Here is a 25,606-nt window from a genome sequence, read left to right on the forward strand (position 1 = left end):
TCTACTTTGTATGTCAGAACAACATCACATACCTGCCAATGTCACAACTCTGAAATGCCCACATGAAGATGTCCTGGTGAAGGTACCTATACAAAGAACAAAACAAGGAGTATAGACTTGAAAACATACAAATGACACAAGTCGCATAGCAAACATCTGGAAAACAAAGTACATTGCAATAATTCTGACACAAACATAGCAACACCCTCAAAGTTGGGATGTATCAAAAGCGATCTTATCAATCAGCCTTTTGCTGATTTTTGCAGAGTATCAGCTCCCTAACTGTTTTAAAAACACTAAACTCCACACATTCCCACAACTACAGTTCATTGTATAGTCACAGTCATGACATCCCATGACATACTTACACTCATCAGAAATAGCTGTGTATGAGTTCTTCTCACAAGACAGATCCTTCCTCTTCACCACTGTCATCTTCAGTTGGCATTTCAGGATTCTTACCGGGTGGCACTGTAGGCCACCCTCCTCTGGGATGTAGGTTCATGCCACAGTGTTCTGACACTCTTTCCCAGGTGAGTAGAGGAGGGCTCCACCAGTCCTGTCCAGACAGCAAAATCTGGCCTTCAGTAGCCCAAAAGCCTGCTTCACTGCCCGCCATGTTCTTCCTTGGGCCTCATTGAAACGGACTTCCCCTGGCATAGTTAGATTTCTCAGTGGCATCAATAACCAAGGGCAGTTCGGATATGCTGAGTCTCCTGTTAAGGAATGGGACATAAGTGCAACAATGAGTCGATCACTTCATGATTGTAGAACCTAACACTGCTCACACACCTTCAGTTCAGTCATGACTTACCAACCAGCCAGGCCATCTCTAATTGCAGCTGTGACATCAGCTGGGGTATTGTGCTGTACCGCTTTATAACTGAATGATGGGCTGATTCAGGAAAACGGGCACACACAATTGAGAGTAGAGATCCTCCAAACAGATAACTTGCACTTTGATGGAATGGAAGTTTTTTCTGTTTTTTTCTGATAGACTTTTTCATTGGCCTTTGATGGCACCAAGCCAACATGTGTGTCATCAATGGCCCCTACCACATGTGAGAGGCGAGCAAAACCATAGAAGTCAGCCTTCACATTGGCTAAATCCTCGCATCAGAGGAAACCTGGCATAGCTGTCAATGTGTTTCAACATTGCTGATAGGAAATCTTTCAACACCAGACTGAACATAGGTTGGCACCACCAGATAGGGCCACTGTATGATAGAAGGACCTTGTGGCCAGGAAGTGCAATACTGACATGACCTGTACAATGGATGGTATGCAGTATAGATTACTGTTAGCTGACTTCAGATCTGGCTTGAACGGCATGATGGCATAAATTCACTATTGTTTGCCTATTCAGATGGTAGAGCTGGATGGTGTGGCGTTCCTCCATGGTCTGAAGGTCTAGCAATGACGGTAGACAGGAGGTTGTCACATCCTCCCTCTCCCAGGGTACCTATGTGTGAAATTACATGATTTGGAACATTAGTCACTTTGTCCACAGCAACATACATGATGCAAGCCAACAATGTCATGTGACAAAGCATTTCTGACTGGATATACATGACACGCAGTACACATTACAGCTGGCAACTACACAAGGGTTAAATGTGACCACCATAGTTGTGAACACATGTCCACACCATGGATTCAGGTGACACCCAACTATCTGCTACACAATTGACCCTCAAAATGTGACTGTATTTTCCGACTGCCAAAAATACTGCCAGCGGTGGTGGCCCATGCACCGCTGTCATATGCCATCTGTGCCCTGCAGCACACTACACTGGTGGTTGTGTAGTCGGACCTACACAACAAGACAGATTGAAGGTGTTTGTGATGATATCAAACTCATATTGTTTTTGTGATGCATATAACAGGGCCACATACAATCTTTCAAGCCTCCAAAATGGCAGATGCTTGACCTACTCCACTAGACATCAGGAATCGCTCGCAGCCATCCGTCGGAAGTCGGAAGTCATCCGAGTGGTAGGCGGTTTCACCCGCAGCAGATACAAACATAGGCTAATGTTGTTGCCTGTGGAGGTCGCGTTGGCGGTTATGATTGCATACGTGGCGTACATGTATACCACGTTGTGCAAAATCAGTCACTGGACTCCTGACACTGCTGCCAGCAACACCTCCACCACTTCAGCTGCCGTGTGCTGCCTCTGGGAGTGATTATCCCACGTCCAGCCGGTGAAAGGGCCCCTGCCTTCTCTCCAGAGGAGCTGGAGAGGCTTGTGAGCAAGGTCCTTACCCTGTATGGTCTTCTCTATGGCTCACCAGAGGAGCAGATAAGTACCACATGGGCACAATTGACTCTGTTCAACACCATCCTTTCTCTCCTCACATGCAACAATGTGTCCCTGTGTGCTTGTTAGACTTCTTGTGTGCCTGTTGTTGCAGTCTGTGTGGCATCAATGGGATTTACATGGTGCATGTATTGGAAACCAGTACTATATGTTGTGTCCATTCACACTGTGTTGTTTGATGTTTTTTGGGGTCCTAGATCCTCCTTCCGTTGGATGCACATAACTAGGTAAGGAGACTTTACTGACATCCAATGACATGTCTTTATTTATTATGCTTGTAAATGTTAGACACCATGTATGTGCATGACAGAGCATTTTGAGCTGTGTATGCATCTTGTCTGAGTCATTTGAGGATCATGTAAGCAATGTGTATTGTGCCACAGATCTTTCACCCTACATCTGGCCTTGCCAAACTGTTGTCTGGAAGGCATATCGTGGCTCACTGTGCCCTTCAGGTTGCCACACACGCCACATTGCTGATGGCCACTTGATGTACTGTCATGCATGGAACTAGTCCATGTGTGCATTGTGCATCATTGTTAATGTGTGTCTTTGACTCACAACAGGTCCCATACTCCCACAGCTCTTTTGTCACCTTCACATAACTCATATTTGTTCTGTAAAGGCACATTGCACAAATGACACACCTGCAGTGCAGACAGTGTGTAGATTCCTGGGAGGCCATGCCATGTGACTCAGTAGCTTGGTTATCTAGCAGAAACTGTACAATGCATACATTTGTATGTCGGATGCCGTCTCTGTAGGTTGGAAACATATGTTCAAAGGAGTGTTCTGTGGTGCGGGTCCATGCCACAGAAACCCACCCTGAAGTGGCATAAGTCTGCATTTGGTAGGTCACATGTCCACACATGCACAGAGAAGGCACATTCCCTACTCTGTGCTAGCCCTTTCATTAAGGGTGAAGTCTGTATGAAATAGTAGTTGCCTGTGGGGACTGTACGCACTGAGTCAATCTTGAAGAGCATAAATGTGTTTGTCAAGTCAGGCCTAATGAGTTTACCCTTCAGGAGCCACACTGGTGTGTAGTGTTTCTTTGTGGTTCACATCACAGTACATGTTGCTGGAGCATGGGCTACCTGATGTCAGTAGGCTTGCTTAGTCATTGTAGGCCATGAGCAGGCTACTGGGTTGATCTGCAGATGACTCCAAAAGTGTGTAGTCATGTCCCTATACTTATTAGCATGTGTGTTTGACACTTGTGGTGTGTTGACAAATTGCCCATTTTGTGCTTGGTTGTTTCTGACATGTGTGTGACACAACCATTTGGGCAAAAACTTGTGTTACAGGTAAATGCCCATCAGAAGAAAGAGATTTGGAGAGCCATCGCCCGGATGGTGTGGACCCTGGGAGTCTATGGCAAGCAGAGCTCCCACTGTCACAAGAGGGCGGAGGACCTGAGATGCTGAGTCCGGAAGATGGCATAAGTCCAGCTGGGACTGTCCTCCCAATGTTGGTGGGGGGCACATTGGAGTATGACCACCCCTAAGTACCCGCATTCTGGCAGTGGCGTACCCAGATCCTGATGGGCATTTGAGGGGAGCACAGCAGCTACAAGGAGGTGAATACAGGGCATATTCCTGCCTGTCACAAAATCAAGTTGATGAGTAGGTTCTGACATCTCCCCCTGAGGATTTGGGATGGGCCATGTGTGACACAAAAGATCAGTAACTTTGTAGATATGTAATGTGGTACCTACTGATGTGCCTTGCCTATTAGCCCAGAGACCTAGGACACAACTGCGTATAATCCACAAACAATTGCTCTCCAGTCCAGGAACAACACATGACTGTGTACATTGATCAATCAAGTAATGTTTGTTGTTGTAGTGGGTGTAAATTCTACACAACAGACCACTACTCCTCAGTGTTACAGCCCAAAGAAAAATAAGTGATGGATCACTGTACTCAGCCATGTGTCTGGTCAAGTGAGTAAATTGGCATCTGCACCCCAGAGGCCACTTGTTTTCAGAGTGTGATGAGTGCTGGTGCCTCACTACTGTCTGTCATGTGACGCTGGCCATCATACATGTGACAGAGCATACATTGTTCTTTGGGTGCAGCTACAGATCAAAACTTTACCTTGGTAAGTGGGTAATGTCCATTGACATGATTTATGTGACATCACTGTTTCCAAGATTCCTTGTGCCGACATGTTAGCATGTGTACCTTTCTCTTTGTACAAAAAATGTATTCTGCTGTTTCATGCTTGGTCTACCTGTGTTCATGGGATGATTTCTGTATTCTCTCACAGTTATGTGCATTCCAACTGGGGCGGAACCAAACCTGAACTCGGGGGGCGGAGGGGAGGTGCGAGCTAGTCCATGAAGCCAGAGTGGCGGAGCTACCATTTCATATAATGGGGTTGAGACATCCTCAGAGCCAGTATGAAAACACACATTGCCAATATGTCTGCTTTTGATGTGCTAACACATGCAACCAGCATTTGTGCATGCCTGCAGTTTGATACTTTAGCACAAAAAAGCCTGATCTATTGTCTTTGCCAATGTATTGCTCTGCGACACTAAGCACTGCTGGAGCTTCGAGAGTATCCAACAGACCTGCGAGCGTCAGATGTCTGCAAGATGTTTGGTAGTGAGAGATCTTTGGGCTTGTGTGCATGTCTGACACACATAAAAGAAAGCACTTACACATTAAGGGGCATATTTACCAGTCCCTAGTGCCTTCTTGCATTGCCCTAGCGTCATTTATTTTTTATGCTAAGGCGGTGTTAACGAGGCCCCCACTATAAGCCATATTTGCAAAGTGGCGCAATGCCTGCATCACAGGACTTTGTACAACCTAACCAGGTTGACTCAGTCACTACACCACATCTTCCTTAGCTTATGTAAAAAAAAAAAAAAAAAAAATAAGGTTAAGACTTGTCACTGTAGTCAAAAAGGCTCCAAAGGTTCGCCTTCACCAATCCTTGTGAGCCCTCACATTCTTTTGATATTTTCCCACAGGCATTATGCAGTGGTGTAACAAAATTAGAAGGGGTCCCCTGCAAATTACCTGGAGACAGTCAAGGACCTGCTCCCCAGGCACAGTGTACTGTGCTGAGGGGGTCCCTAGGGCTTGGCCCCCCTCCGCTGCGGCTGCAGGGGCCTTTGATATGCCACTGGCATTATGCTGTGTTCTCCATGCTGTCTAATGAGTTCACCGAATGCAAATTATTTTGTTATGTAGGTATTATATAGGGGTTTGACCCTGATTACATTGCAGTTCATTCAAGGTTTAGTTTTGTCTATCTGCATATAAAGGGTAACACAACATATGACAAATGTTTACATATTTCTCAATAATTTAATGAGTGATGTATCTCGGAGATCATGATCTGGATGACAAGTACCTGTGTTTTTTTACTGTGGTATTTTCTATCTTTGGAGGGTTGATGAATTATTTACAGCCTTTGGCCCTGCAATTCTTTCTTGAAAGGGCTATGCGCTACTGTGAGAGTAAAGTGCCATTATCATAAATTACAACTATAAAGCCAGTTTATGTTTTGTGAGCTGTAGGTTAATTTTCTTTTGAAAATATATAATCCTGCCTTGGCCAAACTTGCACTCAGTCACATTTTTTTGTCCCAGTGAAAGACGGTTGGCTAAAGATGATGCAACTGGTATGTGCACATGATGCACCAGAAATACATAATGGTAAATAATGTTGGCAGCCATGTTTATGAAGAGGTTCAAGCTATGTAAAGATTAGATTAGAGCTTGGTGAGCATCAACAGCACAAGACACTGCTGCAGAATTAGACTAAGACACATGAGGATAGCTATGTGGAGAACTGGGCATAGACCCATGCATGTGGGAAGGTGTGAGCATGCCAATGACCCTGCTGCACCCATCACCCAGTGGGGAGCTAATATTCCACCTGTATAGATACCTGATGATCTTTTGCAGAAAGTTGGAGGAATAGCTAGCAATTTTGGGGAGTACTTAGACCTTTGGTCTGCTGAGAGTATTATGACTGGAGCCTGAGGCTGCTGCAGGAAATGCTACTTACTGCCCTCTTATAGGCATTATGCTTCACACGTCCATCCACTCACTTTTGGGTTTGCCTGATCTAACCAAACCTGGAAAGGTGACAGCAGGAGGACTGGATCAGCAGTGGATGACAGCATTGTGCATAATGTGCTAAAGAAGCAGTGTAATTGGCATGAGTTATATCCAGTGACAGCAGTACTTAGTGTGATCACAGCAGGAACTGACAGTATATGATAGCAGCAACAGTTGTTCGCAGTGACAGGAGCACGAGTAGCACAGCAAGGCAGCATTAAGACCTGGAAGTGCTGAAAGTAAAACATAGTGATAGCAGCATGGCCCCAAGATAAGACAAAAGTAGGAGCTTTGGTAACAGCAGGACTCAGAGTGACAGCTTCCAAGGTATGACAGAAGCATTTCTAACAACATCTTAACTAAACAAGTGTGACTGCACATGTGCCATAAGAATGCCACTTTAATGAAAGTGGCAGACGCCTCCAAACTTTAACAAATATACCCATTTCAATGGACTTAGCACCTGCTCCAGAGAACTGCCTATAACCTACAACCTATGCCATACATGTTCTTTAAGTGATAAAACATTTATTGCACTACAGCTGCCTTGTTGTGTCTTTTCTAAATGGAGGTCGAGCTTACACTATTGCTACTTACTGCGTGCAAAAGATGCATGTGTCTTGCTGTCAAGGAGTACCTGTTCTGTGAGAAAAGAAAGCTTGTATTGTAGGGTCCTAATATGTAGTGAAGCTTACACTGCTACTGTTCAGGATATACATGTTCTGTAAGAAAGGAAAGCATGCACTGCTGCCACCATTAGTTGCATCTGTTCTAAAAGGAAATGAAGCTTGCATTGCTGCTTCCCAATTTGTACCTGTTGTATGAGAGAGTGAAACACACATTTACACTGCTGCTCGACTTCTACCTTTTCTGCAGGTACAGTTTTGCAATTGCTCTCCTTTTTGTACCTCCTCTGTTTGACAACACCTTGTGCTGCTTCTAATTTTGCTGCCACGTGCCCAGTACCTAGTCTTTGTGTTAGGGCTGCTGCCAATGTCATAATGTGCCTGTGGTATGTTTTAGTGAAGCTTATAATTAACATATAACTACTCCCTCCCACTCTCTCCTCCTGTGTCCCTTTCAGAGGCAGTGTATGTCAGAGGCTAACTTGGATGAGAGACCTGTGGTACTCCCATAGAGTATGAGCTGGTCTCCAGAATCTCAGACCACACACAAACTAGGAATGAATGCTAAAAGAGCTGAGTTCAGCCTCTGAACTGGCTCGCCACTATCCATGAATCAACATAAATAACCCTTGCTGTGCATGAGCGCTGCTCTATGTAGGGACTTTGCTCTGACTCAGTGCAAGAAATCAACTGTCTAAAGAAACTCAACAGTATATCTGTAGGAGCCCTGCTCCACCTGTGCATGAGCTCTACTTTATTTATGCAGGGCACCAGCAGTATATATGCAAGGACTCATCTGTATTTTTGCAAGATGTCTACTCTATCTGTAAAAGAGCTCTACTCTAGAAGAGGACAGGTAGCTTGTGAAAGAGCTCCACTCTCTCTATGGGCCAGATGTAGCAAAGGGTTTTTCCCATTCTGTGTCAATGGGAAAATGTGTTTGTACATATGGCCCTATATGTATAGGAACTAATTTCGACTGTGCAGGAACTCAGTTATGTCTTCTTGGTATAAAGTTTTATCTCTAGAAGTGCAACTAACTTCAAGTTTGGGTTTTGCTGTTTAATCAAACGAGCACCGACGTGTTTCTAGATCACTAGGCAGTCTTGACCCTTCCATTTGTACTTTGCTTAGCAACACACTAGACTCATCATGCTTTGAACTGCAGTTGCAGCTCCCATCTCTATTTACATTGTCTTCTTATCCCCTCCAACTCGGACACCCTCTTCCTTCCCCGTCTGCCTCACTGTCTGTAATTTGTTGTGAATTTCTTTACAGTAATTGCTTTTATCTCGTTTTATCATGTTCTTTTAGTCTGCATTTTTGTAATGAGTAAATTTAGAAAGAGCAGGAAAGCAAAGGCAGATGGGAGGCCACAATGGTAATTAAAAAAAAAAAGACAAAATTGAAATGAGAAGCAGCAGGTGGAGAAAAACAAAAAAGGAAGGTGACAGGGAGAAGGAAAGGAGGACGTGGCATGTGGAGAGAGTAACTAAAATCACAGAGGGCAGGATGAACAGTGCTGAAGCCCAAGTGACTGCCAATTGACGATGTGATAGAAGTCAAAATGCGTTGCAGCACATGGGAAGGAAAAAGCGGGCCTGGGCTTAAAAGAAAAAGACAAAAAACAAACATGAATAAAGGGGGCTCCATGTTGGACCCAGTGGCATTTCAGTGGGGATCAGCGGGCAGAGGGAGGTGGTGTCTAATGGCAAATCTTGCCATTGGGTGTGAAAATTCATATTTTTTGCAGGAGCCAGGAAGCAGGCGGCAAAGAATGGGAAAACCAAAACCTGCCTAAGGCAACCAGCATTCAAGCTAGGAGCATTCAGCATTCAGAGTCACATTTTCTGGCCGATGGTAAACTGCTGCCACCTTGACACCTTTTGTTCACCTTCCACTTTCCTGTGTGGGTCCTTGACCAGACAAAGGCCTCTTTGTTTTACCTGCCTACCCATCTCCTTTGCTAGGTTTGTTTTGCAGGAGTGTGAAGCGTGCGTTTTGGAGGGTTTCTGTGCTGCTTTGTTGGATTTGGGGGTAAATATCTTGCATTAAACCCTGTAGGATCAAGGTGGTACTAGTGCCAAGGAACTAGGATATGGCCTGGATATGCAGATCCATCTTCCAAAGGGTGCCAGGAGGACATGCAGATCCATCTTCCAAAAGTGTCTTCGTCTAATTCTGCAGCAGTGTCTTGTGCTGTTGATGCTCAACAAGCTCTAATCCAATCTTTATATATCTTGAGCCTCTTCATAACATGGATGCCAACATTATTTACCATGATTAATTTCTCTGGCATGGTTTGGGGTGCAACTTAGCGAATGGCCTAAAAGGGCCTCCCAGGGTATGGGGGAGTGGCTGTGATTGCCTTGTTAAGTACTAAGTGGGGGTGCTAATGAGAATCTAGCGGGCCCAAGTACATTTTTCCTGGGGATGGTGCTTGAAGGGCCAGCCTGGGGGTTAACTATGATTTTAAGAAATTTCAGACAGAAGATTTTGGGGGTCATTACAACATTGGCAGTAAAAGGCGCTTACCGCCGTGCAGAAGACCGCCAAAACACGGCGGCGGCGGCGGTAGTCCGCCACAGCTATTATGACATACATCTCGGAATCCGCCGAAATACAGACACCCACACAACTCCGCCACACCAAAGGTCAGTGTTAAAGTGGCGAAAACAAAACCTCCACCTCCACGCCAACAGAAACACGCCCATGCTATTACGACCCACGAATCCACACAGCGGTCTTTCAACCGCGGTATTCCATTGGCGGTACACACCGCTGCGCTCAAAATACACACACATCTCCAAAACACGACCACATTGGACAATTACAAATACACACACCTGATACACATACAAACACCACTCCCACACACCCATTACAATATAAAACACACACCCACATCACCCACAAACCCCTATGACCAAAATTTACGGACGATGGCCAGAGAGATAGCACAGCCAAGACAACACCACCATACAGAGGCACACAACACCATCACCCACACCACATCCACGCACAAAACACCACACACCACTACACATCCCCACACACATCAACACTCACACCGCCCCACACATCACACACACCACTCCATGTCACGCCAAAGACACCCCCGCTTCTCAGAGGAGGAGCTCAGGGTCATGGTGGAGGAAATCATCCGGGCAGAGCCACAGCTATTTGGCTTACAGGTACAGCACACCTCCATAGCCAGGAAGATGGAGCTATGGCGCAGAATCGTGGACAGGGTCAACGCTGTGGGACAACACCCAAGAAATAGGGAGGACATCAGGAAGAGGTGGAACGACCTATGGGGGAAGGTGCGTTCAACGGTCTCCAGGCACAACATCGCGGTGCAGCAGACTGGCGGCGGACCCCCACCTCCTCCCCCACAACTAACAACATGGGAGGAGCAAGTCTTGACCATCATGCATCCAGAGGGCCTCGGAGGAGTCGGTGGAGGATGGGACACTGGTAAGTCAAATCTTAACTATCTAATCCCCCACCCTACCTGCATGCTATCACACCCCCCCACTCTCATCCCCACCCCTATCACTCCAACTCCTCACTAATGTACTAAGAACACAAACCACCCATCCCAACACCAAGCCCTGCATGACACAACTAAGCATGGTCACCCCTCACTAAAGCATGCCCACTGCACATACCCAGAACACCCCCTAACCATCATCACACAAGCCCCCACACAGGAATGCTAGCACTGGGGTACACAGACACCCACCCATTGCACAACATCACAGGACAGTCGGTTCCCCTTGCACAGGCACAGCCCAACACTGACCTTCCACCCTCTGGTAACACCAGCACAGCACCCACCCAGCGGGCCCAAACCTCTGTACCCAGGACAGGTCAATCAGCTGTGTGTCCACCACTACAGGGAACCCAGGAGAACCCACCACCCCAACAACAACAGGGACCTGGGAGAAGTGGTAGTGGGCACACGGTCCAGGGGACGGAGGCACAGGAACACAGGGGAACTGGGAGGGCTGCTGTGCGACAGGGGGCGGACAGGCCAAGGGAACCCACTCTCCACGAGGCCCTATCCTCCCTCATGGGAGCATACCACCACTCCCAGGAGACGATGGCAACGGTCCTGGCCAAGTTGCAGGAGACCCAGCGCCTGCAGGAGGACCAGTATTTGGGGTTCAGGGAGGAGCTCAGGACCATCAGCTCCGCCCTGGGCACCATCGTAGGGGTGCTGAAGGACATACAAAAAACCATGAGGGACACTGTGGCACTCCAAGGGGCCCCTGACACTGGCCAGGACGATGAACTGCCCACCACCTCCGCCGGCGCTAGTGGACAGGACGCCCCGCCACAGGACCACCACACCAGCACCCCACCCCCTGCAGACGGACAACCACCACACAAGCGGTCCCTGAGAGCCAGGAACAGGACAGAGCAAGATGGCAAGACCCCCGCCAGAAAATGAGACTACCCTGATTGTCCCCCCACTGACCCACTTTGTTACCCTGTCCATACTTGAACTGCCCCAGCTCCACTTCCTATGCCCAGATGGGCAAAGCACCTGTGAGACTAATAGACTGGACTCTGCCATGGACATTCCTCCACCATCACCCATCCTCATATTACACCCCCTCCCAATTCTGAGCACTTCAATAAACACCCTTGAAACAAAAAACAATCTGGAGTCAGTCTGTGAGATTGTAAATATGTATTATCAATGACAGAGTCATAATGCGTTCCCCATTGTAAAGCCAACATACCTATGTCACACATCACAAGTCCTTGAAGGATGCAAGCAGATAACACACGTTGGTAACCACACCTGTGAAACCGTAATGTAAAGGAACAACTCAGTTACCAAATACTGGTTGAAATCGACAGACAGGATAGAGGTAGATGTGTGAAAGTTAATGTAATGGTAAAAATGAAAATGTTCTCACCTGTGTGTCACTAGAAATATTGCTGTATGACTGACTCCCTGTTGTCGTTGTCTTCTTCCTCAGCTTCCTCCTCATCACTGTCCACAGGCTCCACAGGCTCGACAGCTGCCACAACACCTTCATCTGGACCATCCTCCTGCAGAAAAGGCACCCGGCGTCGCAAAGCCAAATTATGAAGCATGGAGCAGGCGATGATGATCTCGCACACCTTCTTCGGTGAGTAGAATAGGGAACCACCTGTCATATGGAGGCACCTGAACCTGGCCTTCAGGAGGCCGAAGGTGTGTTCGATCACCCTCCTAGTCCGCCCATGGGCTTCATTGTAGCGTTCTTCTGCCCTGGTCCTGGGATTCCTCACTGGGGTCAGTAGCCATGACAGGTTGGGGTAACCAGAGTCCCCCAATAGCCACACACGGTGCCTCTGGAGTTGACCCATCATATCAGGGATGCTGCTATTCCACAGGATGTAGGCGTCATGCACTGAGCCAGGGAACATATCATTTACCTGCAAGATGTACTGGTCTGCCAAACAGACCATCTGAACATTCATGGAATGATAACTCTTCCTGTTCCTGTACACCTGTTCACTCCTGTTTGGGGGGGACCAGAGCTACATGGGTGCCATGAATGGCACCAATGACGTTGGGGATATGTCCAAGGGCATAGAAGTCACCTTTCACTGTAGGCAAATCTTCCACCTCAGGGAAAATGATGTATCTCCTTATGTGTTTCAGCAGGGCAGACAACACTCTGGACAAAACGTTGGAAAACATAGGCTGGGACATCCCTGATGCCATGGCCACTGTCGTCTGGAATGACCCACTTGCAAGGAAATGGAGCACTGACAGCACCTGCATGTCAGGGGGCATTCCAGTCAGATGGCGGATTGGTGACATCAGGTCTGGCTCTAACTGGGTACATAGTTCCTGGATTGTGGCACGGTCAAACCTGTAGGGGATGATGACATGTCGTTCTTCCATTGTCAACAGGTCCACCAGCAGTCGGTACACCGGAGGATTCCGCCATCTTCTCACATGTCCCAGCTGACGGTGCCTACGAAGGACAACAGCGACGAATCCGTCATTTTTCTTCCAGGTATGTACCCACAGTTACACACAAGACTACACCAATCACAAAACCCTTCCTGTATGTGTGTTGAGTGCAGGCCTAGCTATGTCTGACGCAGAGGTAAATGAAGCCATGTGGGCCCCTGAAATGGCGGCTACCTGACCTCTAAACTGTGACAATGGGATTGTGGGGTAACAGCGCTGGCCAGTCGCTTCCAGACCGCGGCACAATGCAGCATTGGTTAATATTGGACCCTATGGGTCCCAGGAGCCAATGAACAGGTGCGCCGACGGTGATGATGCGCACCGCCGTGGACGTCACCGCCGCGGACGTCACCGCCATTTTCTATCTGTTCAATCACTAGATGCCTGACCTTCGACAGGAGAGGACCTACACTGCAAGTGCTGCTGTGACCTCGGTCTGGAAGCGACGATGGCTACTGCGTCTGGGGAAAGGGCCCCTGCCTTCACTGCTCAGGAGTTGGAGAAACTGGTAGACGGGGTCCTCCCCCAGTACACGCTACTCTACGGTCCTCCAGACCAACAGGTTAGTACACAGGGAGCACGTTGTATGGGCTAGACCTGGGTGGAGAGGGCTGGTTGGAGGAGGGAAGGGGACAGAGTTCAGGGAACAATAATGCATGTCAATGAATGGGCCACATGGCTAGAGTAGGGAGGGGGGGCCACTCACATCGACGGTGCAGTTGGTAATGACTTCTCTGCTTCCCTTGTGCATGTCATGTAGGTCAGCACCCACCATAAGAGGGACATTTGGCGTGCCATCGCCAAGGAGGTCCGGACCCTGGGGTCCCACCAGAGACGGGGCACCCACTGCTGGAAAAAATGGTAGGACATTCGCCGCTGCAGCAAGAAGACGGCGGAGGCTCAGCTGGGGATGGCCTCCCAACGTGGGAGAGGTGCCCGTCGCACCATGACCCCCCTGATGTTCCGGATCCTGGCGGTGGCCTACCCGGAGTTGGATGGGCGCTTGAGGGCATCACAGCAGACACAAGGGGGTGAGTACAACCTCATTCTGCGGACTTTGCGCGCAGTAGAGGGGTCTGGGTGGGGGAGGAGTCCTGTGGGTGTCCCTAGGCCAGGCAGAAACACGAAGACTAGGCCCCTCTGTAATGCAGCCCATGTGGCACTCTACCCCACCTCAGTAGAGTGCCAAGTCGAGGTATAGTTGCCCCTGTGGCATCCACGTGTGCAGATGTCCACCATTGCCATGTAGGCCATATCCCAGAAATTGCATATGCAGAGGGCAGGAGCACGGCGTAATGCAGGGGGCTTCTGTGTCTGTCTTGTCTGCCAACGGTAGCAGTATGCCATGCACTCAACCTGTCTTTCTTCTGTCTCCCCCCCCCCTGTTCTGCTCTCCCTGTTCTTTTGTGCATCAGCATCATCAGGCGGAGGTACAGTGGCACCGGAGCACGAGGGAGCTGCATCCCACATGGCCATGGAGGGCCACACCACGGACTCAGAATGCACCAGTGGGACGGAGGGCGAGGGGAGCTTCATGTCTGCCACCGGATCACCAACCAGCGACACGGACTCGTCCGCCGATGGGAGCTCCCTTATGGTGGCGGCACCATCTGTGCGCCCCACTTCTACAGGTACAGCCGCCACCTCCCCTACCAGCACTGCCCTCCCAGCAGCCCCTCAGCCTTAGCCCCGTGCCCGCTCACCCAGGAGGGTGGGCATCACCTTCGCCCCATGCACCTCAGGCCCTGCCCCAGTCACCCCTGCTGCCCTCAGTGAGGAGGCCATTGACCTCCTCAGGTCACTCACTGTTGGGCAGTCTACCATTGTGAATGCCATCCAGAGTGTAAAATGAGAGTTGCAACACGGTAATGCATTCCTGGAGGGCATTCATTCTGGTCAGGCTGTCCTTCAGCGAACCCTGCAATCTCTGGCCTCAGCACTGATGGCAGCCATTGTCCCTGTCTCTAGCCTCCCCCCTCCAACCTCCTCCACCCAGACCCAATCCCCTGTACCCCAGCCCATCCCAAGCACACCTACAGACCAGCATGCACACAAGTCAGCACACACAAGTAGCTCAAGCAAACATAGGCACCACACAACCCACAGGCACTCACGCAAGCATCACACACATACAGACACAGCAACATCCACTGCCTCCACTGTGTCCCCCTCCTCCTCTTCTCCCTCCTCCCTCCCAGTCTCGTCTCCACACACACCTGCATGCACCACATCTACAGGCACCAGGAATCGCACAAGGACACCCAGCACCACAAGCCGCTCACTTGCACTCACCACCTCCACTGCCATTTACACGTCCCCTGTGTCCTCTCCCAGTGTGTCTCTGACGCCCCCTCCCAAAGTACACAAACGCCAGCAATCACACACCGAACATCCATCCACCTCACAACAGCCTCCAGTACCTGCACCTGCACCCAAATAACCTAAAGTTACACCTCCTACAACCACCTCCTCTTCCTCCACTCCCAGACCCCCTCCAACTACCCATCCCAGTGTCCGTCAGAAACTGTCCCTCTGTAAAGTTGACCTTTTTGCCCCCCCCCCCTCCAATTCATCAGTCCCGTCGTAGCGCCTGAGCCAAAAAGCCTCCAATACCAGTGGTGCCTGTTCAAGGTATGTGGAGTGCACCGGCCACCAGGACATGCAGTGTGACCCGGAGCCAAGGCACTGGCAGCCCACCCCCTGTAAAGGCTCTGAAATTGGAGAATGGACGACGGGACCGTGTGAAGCCTCCTGGTGGGAAACCAACTCATATAGGTTCCAAGGGGATTGGAGAGTCAGCTGTGAATCCACCAAAGGTGGGGAAGGCCCAGAGGAAGTCTGGCCAGCATGTTGTGAGTATCACGGCGGAGAAGGGCGCCATCATTCCCGGCGGTCGAGACCCAACCGCCAGCACTGTCATCACTGGTCAGGAGACTACCGCCCTCGCCGGAGTCATAGCCCAGGAGGGCCCAAGTATCGTCACTGGTCAGGAGACCACCGCGTTAGCCAGGAGGGTCCAAGTATCGTCACTGGTCAGGAGACCACAGCCAGAGTCATAGTCCAGGAGGGCCCAAGTATCGTCACTGGTCAGGAGACCACCGCCGGATTCATAGCCCAGGAGGGCCCAAGTATCGTCACTGGTCAGGAGACCACCGCCGGAGTCATAGCCCAGGAGGGCCCAAGTATCGTCAATGGTCAGGAGACCACCGCCGGAGTCATAGCCCAGGAGGGCCCAAGTATCGTCACTGGTCAGGAGACCACCGCCGGAGTCATAGCCCAGGAGGGACCAAGTATCGTCACTGGTCAGGAGACCACCGCCGGAGTCAGTGCCCAGGAGGGCCCAAGTATCGTCACTGGTCAGGTGACCACCGCCGGAGTCATAGCCCAGGAGGGCCCAAGTATCGTCACTGGTCAGGAGACCACAGCCGGATTCATAGCCCAGGAGGGCCCAAGTATCATCACTGGTCAGGAGACCACCGCCGGAGTCATAGCCCAGGAAGGCCCAAGTATCGTCACTGGTCAGGAGACCACCGCCGGAGTCAGTACCCAGGAGGGCCCAAGTATTGTCACTGGTCAGGAGACCACCGCCGGAGTCAGTACCCAGGAGGGCCCCGGCTGCCACAGCCCAGGTTGGCTATGAGGGAACGTCATGCCACACACCAATGCCCAGTCTAGGGAACGTCATGCCACACACCAATGCCCAGTCTAGGGAACGTCATGCCACACACCAATGTCCGTACCAGAACCGCCATGGCAAAGCACCGCTGAACAGTCCCGAACCACCATGGTGAAGACCGCTGAACAGGGCAAGCACCGCCATGGTGAAGACCGCTGAACAGGGCAAGCACCGCCATGGCAAAGCACCGCTGAACAGGGCAAGCACCGCCTTGGTGAAGACCGCTGAACAGGGCAAGCACCGCCATGGTGAAGACCGCTGAACAGGGCAAGCACCGCCATGGCAAAGCACCGCTGAACAGGGCAAGCACCGCCATGGTGAAGACCGCTGAACAGGGCAAGCACCGCCATGGTGAAGACCGCTGAACAGTCCAGAACCGCCATGGCAAAGCACCGCTGAACAGTCCAGAACCGCCATGGTGAAGACCGTTGAACAGTCCAGAACTGCCATGGCAAAGCACCGCTGAACAGTCCCAAACCGCCATGGTGAAGACCGCTGAACATTCCAGAACTGCCATGGCGAAGCACCGCTGAACAGTCCCGAACCGCCATGGTGAAGACCGCTGAACAGTCCAGAACTGCCATTGCAAAGCAACGCTGAACAGTCCCGAACCACCATGGTGAAGACCGCTGAACAGGGCAAGCACCGCCATGGCAAAGCACCGCTGAACAGGGCAAGCACCGCCATGGTGAAGACCGCTGAACAGGGCATGCACCGGGTAAGAATGAATAGACCGCCACATCAAGCATCCTTATCCCATGTGCAGCTGGGACAGTGACGGGACATGAACTTTCACTGGGAGACTAATCCAGTCTGGGCACCAGTCCCCCTCACGAGCCACTGGCGGATGTTATCTACTTGCGAAATTGAGCCTTTGCACTCCCCAGGATGGCACAGTGGGCAAGCCACCCACTGTAGAGAATTGACAGACTGTGGCTTTGCACTCCCCAGGAAGGAACAGTGGGCAACCCACCCACTGTAGAGACTTGAGAGACTGTGGCTTTGCACTCCCCAGGATGGCACAGTGGGCATGGAGCCCTGTCGTGGATCTGGCTTTGCAGTCATCCGGCTGAGGTGCCCCCCCTTCCCTTCCCCCTGAGGTGCCTGTAGTATTTCTATCTGATGCCCCGGCAGTGTTCTCTCCGATTGTCGTCAGGTATCTTTTGTGGGCCTCGCCCATGCATTTTTGGACTAGTGGTGCACGGACATTGATATGTACATATCTTCACTACTTCTTGTACTGTATATATTTCTGCAAGATTTTCGTATATATCTGTATATTTTTGAACGGATCTCGCTTTTGTCTTTGCATTCTTCCGGGGGGATTGTGGGTTGTTACTGTGATGTTTGGAAATGCATTGGTGTGTATGTTGTAATATGCGAGGGTGGGGGTGGGGGTGTTTCGTGGGTGTCCCCCTAACTTTTGCCTCCCCCATGTCGTAGGTGTAGTACTCACCGTTTTCTTCGGCGCCTACGTAGATGGTGGTCGTAGAGGAGCAGAAAGACAAGCGCTGGGAGTATTTGGAGTTCTGGCTCCATGGAGTCCTCCTTCCTCGTGGGATGTGTTCAGGTGAGCGTTTTCCCATTGCAAAAGCAGTTTCCGCCGTGTTTTTATCCACGGTGAATCCACCCCGGAAAAGGTGGCGGATTGGCGGGTTGTAATACTATAGGCGGTACACTAACTTCCGCCTGTCTGTTGGCGGTGACCGCCACGCTGCTTGTCTGTACCGCCGTGGCGGGCGGTGTGTTAAAGTGGCTGTCTTTGTTGGTGGTTTCCGCCAGGGTCATAATTCCCTTTTTTTGTCCGCCGGCCTGTTTGCGGTATTACCGCAGCTTTAACACCGTCCGCCAGGGTTGTAATGACCCCCTTTATGTCTATCCTTGTATTAATATGGATTTTCAATGTATGAAATATAAATATTTTAAAGTGTCTGTATCCAGAAGGTTTGGTTGTCTGACTTTTTGAAAAATAAATATGGCCTGAGAATGCGTAACTCTCAAAACAGGTTTAGTGGTTTCAGGCTACTTCATTGCTTTCACGATGGGGAGTGGCATGGGGTTTAATGTACTCAGCCAGATATCATCCTGACTGTGTAAAATGTGAACTCTTGGCTCTGGTCGCAAGCTTGAGGTTTTAAACTCCACTATTCCAGCAGACATTGATAAGAGTGGAAGCATCTGGGCTGTGTCTAAGCTGCAGGTGCAAAAACCCACAGGCGTACACTTGCAAGTTTGAAGTTGGCATGTGGTCGTAAAGAGACAATTGGGAAACAGATAAGTGCAAAAGAGGATCATCCCCAGGGACAGCAAGGGCAGAGGTTGCGCAGCCAGGATGTGTTTCAATTGACCCTTATGAAATGTGTGTCTTGGATTTGGATTTGAGAAACCCTTTTCTCCATGCTTCCCAACCACTAACTGCCATTGGCAGAGATGATAAAGACGACCAAGAGGAACAGGGACAGAGCAGTTTGGAGTACACCTGGCTGCTGTGGCAGAAAGCTCTGGTGGGCACATTGCCAGATGCTGTCCATGCACACTGCCAGGCTCATCCACGTATCAGTCTATTACATGTTCAGCTACCAAATAGATATGGAAAGAAAGAGGCACACACTGTGCTCTGTGCGGTGGACTGTAAGAGGTCAGCAACCAGCAGCCCCTTGACAGGTACAGTGGAATATTGCACTGTTCTTGTGTGTCTCTACTGTAGTACACATGTCCCACCCTACCTAAACTGGGCTACAGATCAATCATGAGGTAGTGGGCACAGTGATAGGCTGCTCCTTACCACTGCCTTTGTACTGCTGTCAGACAAACTGTGTGACTGTTAAAGTAACTGTATGGAATGATGTTGTTTTCAAGCCAACACCCTGACACCAATACTGCCTGAAAGCCTCACAGGCCTTAGCTGGCCTTCCCTCTTGTACATAACAGGCAGACAGGTACATTTTACTCAGAGGATCACAGAACAGCATCTTTTAAAAGATGGTCACACAGGTGAGTGATCTTTGTTTTTCAGATAAAGTGAATTCCTTCCTGTAACCATCTTGTAAAAGATCCTGCCGCCACCAATAGGCGCTGGTGCCACACAACATCAGCCACAGAAACTAACTGCTGCTCAGACCCCTAATTGCTTTGCACATTCTTATATTTTATCATTTGTATATACTTTGACTTAATAGAAGCAAAACCCCAAGCACTCCCCTAAGAACGCAAGATGCTATTGGTAACAAATTCCAGACTGCCTGATGGACATTGAATCCTCACTGCAAAGCCATTTAAAACATGGAAAAAACACTTTATTAATTTCTTGTCTTTATATAGTGCTTGCTACTCCCTCGTCATGGATTATAAGCGCTATATAAATGCAATTATATGCAATATAATTTGCCCTTTTATGACTTCTTTGCTAGAAAGGACTCAGGCTAAGTCAGGTTGCCAAGAGGGCAGAGATCGCCTTTCAATCACAGAAACTGCTTAGCCATCCCAGTGTTAATCAGCAATCGTTGTGTTTCTATTAAAACAATGATGAGTGCTAAAGCAGATTGCCCTAGACAGCGAGAGCCCCACCATGGAATCTGTGAACTGACATCTTTTGGTTCACGGGTGACCTCCACCTCCTACTTTAAAGACACTGTGCTGAATGTGTCTCTTCTTAGGAAAGAAAACGTTTGTTTAAACATATTCCTGGAGGCGTGCTCTGCCCAGGATTTCCTCTCCAACTAGCATCCATGAAGCGGCAGCCCTGGATGGGGCACATGATGTGGGGGGCTGAATACCTTTTAGCCCAATGGTCATTGGGCGCCTGCATGCCAACCTGTGTTTGGAATTGGAGATATGCAATGGGGCTACATTTCATGTGGTGCCACAGACAGGAGTGTGTCACCATTGATTGGTGGCTCACACATAACCTCACCCATCACTGCATGTCATTTGTCATGTACAACTGCAGTAGCAGTGAGGGACATGACAGGTAGGACTAGAGTTTTTGCACACACAATGTGCATGTCTATGCCATTGATGTGGCATCATGTGGCAAAGTGCACTGCATATGTGAAATGGGGAAGGTTCGTTACCTGACTGTTGGCATGCATTATGGAGTGAATTGCAGGTAAGTTGAAAACACTTGTAGTTGGGTACAACCATTCATCAACTGACATCTGGCTTTGCAGGAACAAAATGGAGACAGTGATGTAGCTTCCCATTGGACAACATGTTGAGGGCCTTTTACAAATACTTGCAAATCCCTGGTCCTCTCCAACATACAAAGGTCTAATGGCTTCTACTGATGCAATCAGAGTATGTCATTGTAAAGGGTGGCATACAATGGTGTTGATTTCCCTGGGGTTAGCTGATTCATTGTGTTGTGGATTTTAGAGACAATGTGCACATTTTGTCTACAGTGTACATTTTCATGCCGAATTTGTAGTATATCTGAGCAACATTTGTACTACCACCAAGACATCGTTAGGACCATTTACACATGGTGAAGTGTGCATTGGTGATATGTTTCCACTGTATTGTACTGCTGTCAGCAACATGGCAGGATTTTGGAGCATCATTTCTTATTGTTGTGTTATTGTGTATGTGACAAATAGGTGTCTGTATGACCTTGTGTGGGATCTGTGGGAATGAACCTGGCATTGGCGTACTATTGTATGACAACAGGTAACTGAGGTATGCACCATGAGGCAAAGCATTGAAGGTGATGTGGTCTCCTACTTGTTCAATGGTTACTGTGATTGCACAACTTCACCCATGCAACTGGAGTTGTCGAGATCCTGATTTTCCTGTGGGCAACTGTTGACAGTTCATGTTGCACACATGCATATGGTATGGTACATTAGGAGCCACTTTGATGTAGTTTGTTGCTGGGGCCTACTTGACGTCATGGTAATGTTTGCTAATCACAGCTGTTGTTCAAGTGTGATCAGGAACATGTAGTGACCCTTTTCCTATTTGTATTTGCAGCATCATTCCCAGGCAAGCGAAGGAGACAGGGTGCAACCAAGTGTGGAAGCATCTAGCCACTGTACCTTCAGTAACAGAGGGACTCAGTGGCCTGGAGGGTGAGGGGAGTGCCACGAAGGACACAGGATTAACCCCGTCATCATCGGATTCTACCACCAGTGGCCACTCCCTAGTGGTGGAGGACCCATCAGGACCTGCTCCTGTATCATCCTTGTCTGCCACCCCCAGTTCTATTGGCACTCTCCCTCTTGCTCCCCACCCAGTGGGACGTGGCCGCTCTCTCAAGAGTGTGGGTGTCTCCTTTACCCCAGGCACCTAAGCCCCAGCCTCTATTACCCCTGCTGCCCTAAGCGAGGAGGCTATTGACCTCCTGAGGAGCATATCTGCGGGGCAGACTGATATTGTGAATGCCATCCAGGGGTTGGCAAGCCAACTTTCAGCAGACAAATTATTTCCTGGAAGACATTCATAGTGACATGTCTGGCCTACAGAGATCTTTTCAGGCTCTGGCCTCTTCAATGACAGCAGCCATCCATCCCCTCAATACTTCCCCTGACCACCTCCTTCTTCTCAATCCAAATTCCATATTCCTCTACCTGTCCCAAGCACACAAACACATCTGCACGCACCCACCTCAACACACACAGGCAGCACACATCGACACAAACACCACAAGACACACCAGCAAACAGGCACTCAACATTCACCCACAGACACCACATCAGCCACCATTCCAACAGACACCCCACACCCCGCCAATCCCCCACACCACATCCACCATACCCACAGACACCACCACAACACCCAATGACACATCTACCACACCCACCATACACCCAGGCAGCAGCGCGCAACCCACAGACACACACACCTCAGACACCATACCCCCAGATACCAGCACAATACCCACAGACACATCCACTACATCAACCATACCTGCAGACACCAACCCAACACACACAGACACATCCACAACATCCACCATACCCACAGACACCACTCCAACAGACACACACACATCCACAACATCCACCATACCCACAGACACCACCCCAACAGACACACAATCATCCACCATTCCCACATCACCCAGCACCTCCACCTCACAGCCCCCAAAACATGCAAATGCCCACACTCACACACACAACAGACCCCACCCAAAATACAAGCATACCTCAGACACGCACACACCCAAGGCATCTAGAGCTACAGACATGCCCACCGCTCCCTCAATCTCCAAATCCTCAACCCCTTCTGATGATCCTACCCATTTTCCCAAAGAGAGTTTGCTTCTCGAACTTAACCTTTCCCCTGCTACTGCCAAACCCCTGCCCAAACCCAAGAGGCCCCCACCCACATCCTAACCCATCCATTCCACATGAAAGTCCTCCCCTGTCACACCTACCCCCCTTCCAAGCACCCATACCCCTTCCCACAAGAATCCCACCCCTCCAAAGAAAGATACCCTTCTCCCAAACCCAGCCATCCCAAGGATGATCCCGGAGGTGCCTGCATGCCCTCCTGATACCCCTTCCTGTGGAGGTTCCTTGGCAGTGATTGGAGTCAAGGTAGGGCACAATAATGTGCATGGACTCATGTGGACTGGCCAATGGCGTTTGCTCTTCAGTATTTAAATTGAATAAACCCAAGTTACTGTTTTGTTGGGTACACATTTGTCCTGCCATTACTTTTCTATGTTTATGTAGTTCCTGAGTAACTTGTGTTGTATGCCTACTGTTGTGTGTGTTTCACCCTGATTGCTGATCCATTTGCTGTTGTTACAATATCTGGCTGTGTGTGTGGTGCTGGTGTCACCCAAGTTAAGGGTAAATGTTGACTGTATGGATATGTGGGTGTTAATCCAATTGGGGTGTCATTGCATTGTGTTATGTAAGTATTTCATCTTGTGTTGTCCAATGTCAGCATGTATGGTGTTAGATTTGTCCCACTGATATGGATTATACATTTGTCTCATGTGTGGGACCTAGAGTTTTGTTTGTCCACTCATGGAGGGTGTTTGATTGTGCTAGCTTCCTTTGCATTTGACTGACCATGTGTCCATTTTGATGTGTGTCCCTTGCAGCTATTCATCTAGATGTATGGTCCATGCTGTTGCTGTTTTATGTGCTTTCTTGACTGGCACTTACACATTATGCAGATAGGTATGTCACTTGGCTCAAATATTGTTTGTCCCTGAGATACATACAGGGTCAGTTCCTGTGCAAATTGTGTTTTAGGAGCATGTGCAAAGTGAAATGTGTCCCAGGGCAGCGCAGCATCCTTCAATGAGTGCTCTTGATGCGACCATCCCTATTGCACAGGCCTTATTTGCATTGCGAGCTTTGGATATTTGTTTCACAAACGATTGTGCATCCCATTGACCTTCCAATGTGTTGCAATGTGGGTGATATGTGAAGGTCCATTACAGGGATGTTTCATGGAAAGGGTATTTGTGTTCCATGTCACATCCATACATATGTGTCTTCAATCTGACGACAGTCCAAGGCATGTGAGGAATGTGGGGTGTCAGATGAATTGGTAGATTTTATGTTGCTGTGGTGTTGCTGTTGTGTAACACGATGTTCTGAACACGTCACTGTCCCTGTGCCTGAGATGGGCAGACGTGTGTTTTTTGTGGATGGAGGGGGTGCAGTGTCAGTGACCTTCCTAAAGGGGGTGTTTGCTAGCTGTGAATGTGTCACTCTTTGTGAATGACTCCGACTGTGAACAAAATGACAAGTGTACTTGGTGTCTGTAGAGTGAGCCCCATATCATCGGGATGACGGTGTGACGATCTGTTGTGGAGCTTATTGTGGATTTTGGGCACCATCAATGAGCAGCAGCAGTGCAGGACATTTGTGATGAGCCCCATGGCAACACAGGATGTGTATTGCTGACTGCCCTTGAGTTGCTTCTTTTATGCTCTCTGCTTCTGCCTACTGGGACGTGGTGGCTGGACGCCACGGTCACGGTGGGGGTGTGCAACTTCATAATGTGTCTGGCAGAAACGCTGACTCTGTTGGCCTGTTTGGCCTACCTTGTCACTACGGCAGTCTGCGCTGCCTGGTGGTGTCGGCGGGACCGCAGCGGTCTTTCGTCTACGGGGCCGCCATCATCGTAATGCAGTGGTCCGACCTCCAAGCCGATGGCAGTCTGATCAACCGCTATGGCCCGCCAAACTTGTAATGATGTGCATAATTATTAAGCAACATCTGCACATGACAAAAAATGCTTTACAAAAAATCACATTATGGCTCTTCACACCCACATCATACACATAAATACAATACAACCCATACATATACTTAGTGTATTGCACTCTATATCGATTTTTTATGGTGTACACCCACCAGCCAATATACAAAACATATGAAAAATCTGTGTTACATGTCATCACAATCGGAAAGAGATTTTTCTTTTTAAACATTTACGAGAGGAGGACATGATGTTTATTACATCATGTTCTAGTCTATTAATACACACTTGTGTTTTTCCCTTCTGAAATCATCATAGAGCAGGGTAGTAAACCGGTAGAAAAATATGTGATTTACCCAAGTTATGACCGTTTTTTGGTTTTATGGATTAGAGGTATATTTCTTTGGGGGAAGATTTTGTATTGGATGATATGAAAGTTTGAAGAGTGTGAACATGTATAAATAGGATATACTTATGTGATGTGGATGGAGAAATTTAGTGGATGTTAGTTGTTTTTTGTTTGTAGTGGAGAATTAAGGAATTTATTATGGGCAGAGACCGACTATAAAAATAACTGGTTATGAGAGAATGTGAGATAACAGAGGACATGATTGTGGTATGTGACTGGAATATTTAGAGTGAATGTTTTAATTATATGTCATTTTGACACACTAGTCATGAGTCTTTTTACTTGTAGGACTCACTTGGGAGAAATACATTTTTTCTACCTGTTTATTACCCTATTTGTATATTGAC

This window comes from Pleurodeles waltl, chromosome 12 (genome assembly GCF_031143425.1).
Source record: "Pleurodeles waltl isolate 20211129_DDA chromosome 12, aPleWal1.hap1.20221129, whole genome shotgun sequence".
In the NCBI taxonomy this organism is placed as follows: domain Eukaryota; kingdom Metazoa; phylum Chordata; class Amphibia; order Caudata; family Salamandridae; genus Pleurodeles; species Pleurodeles waltl.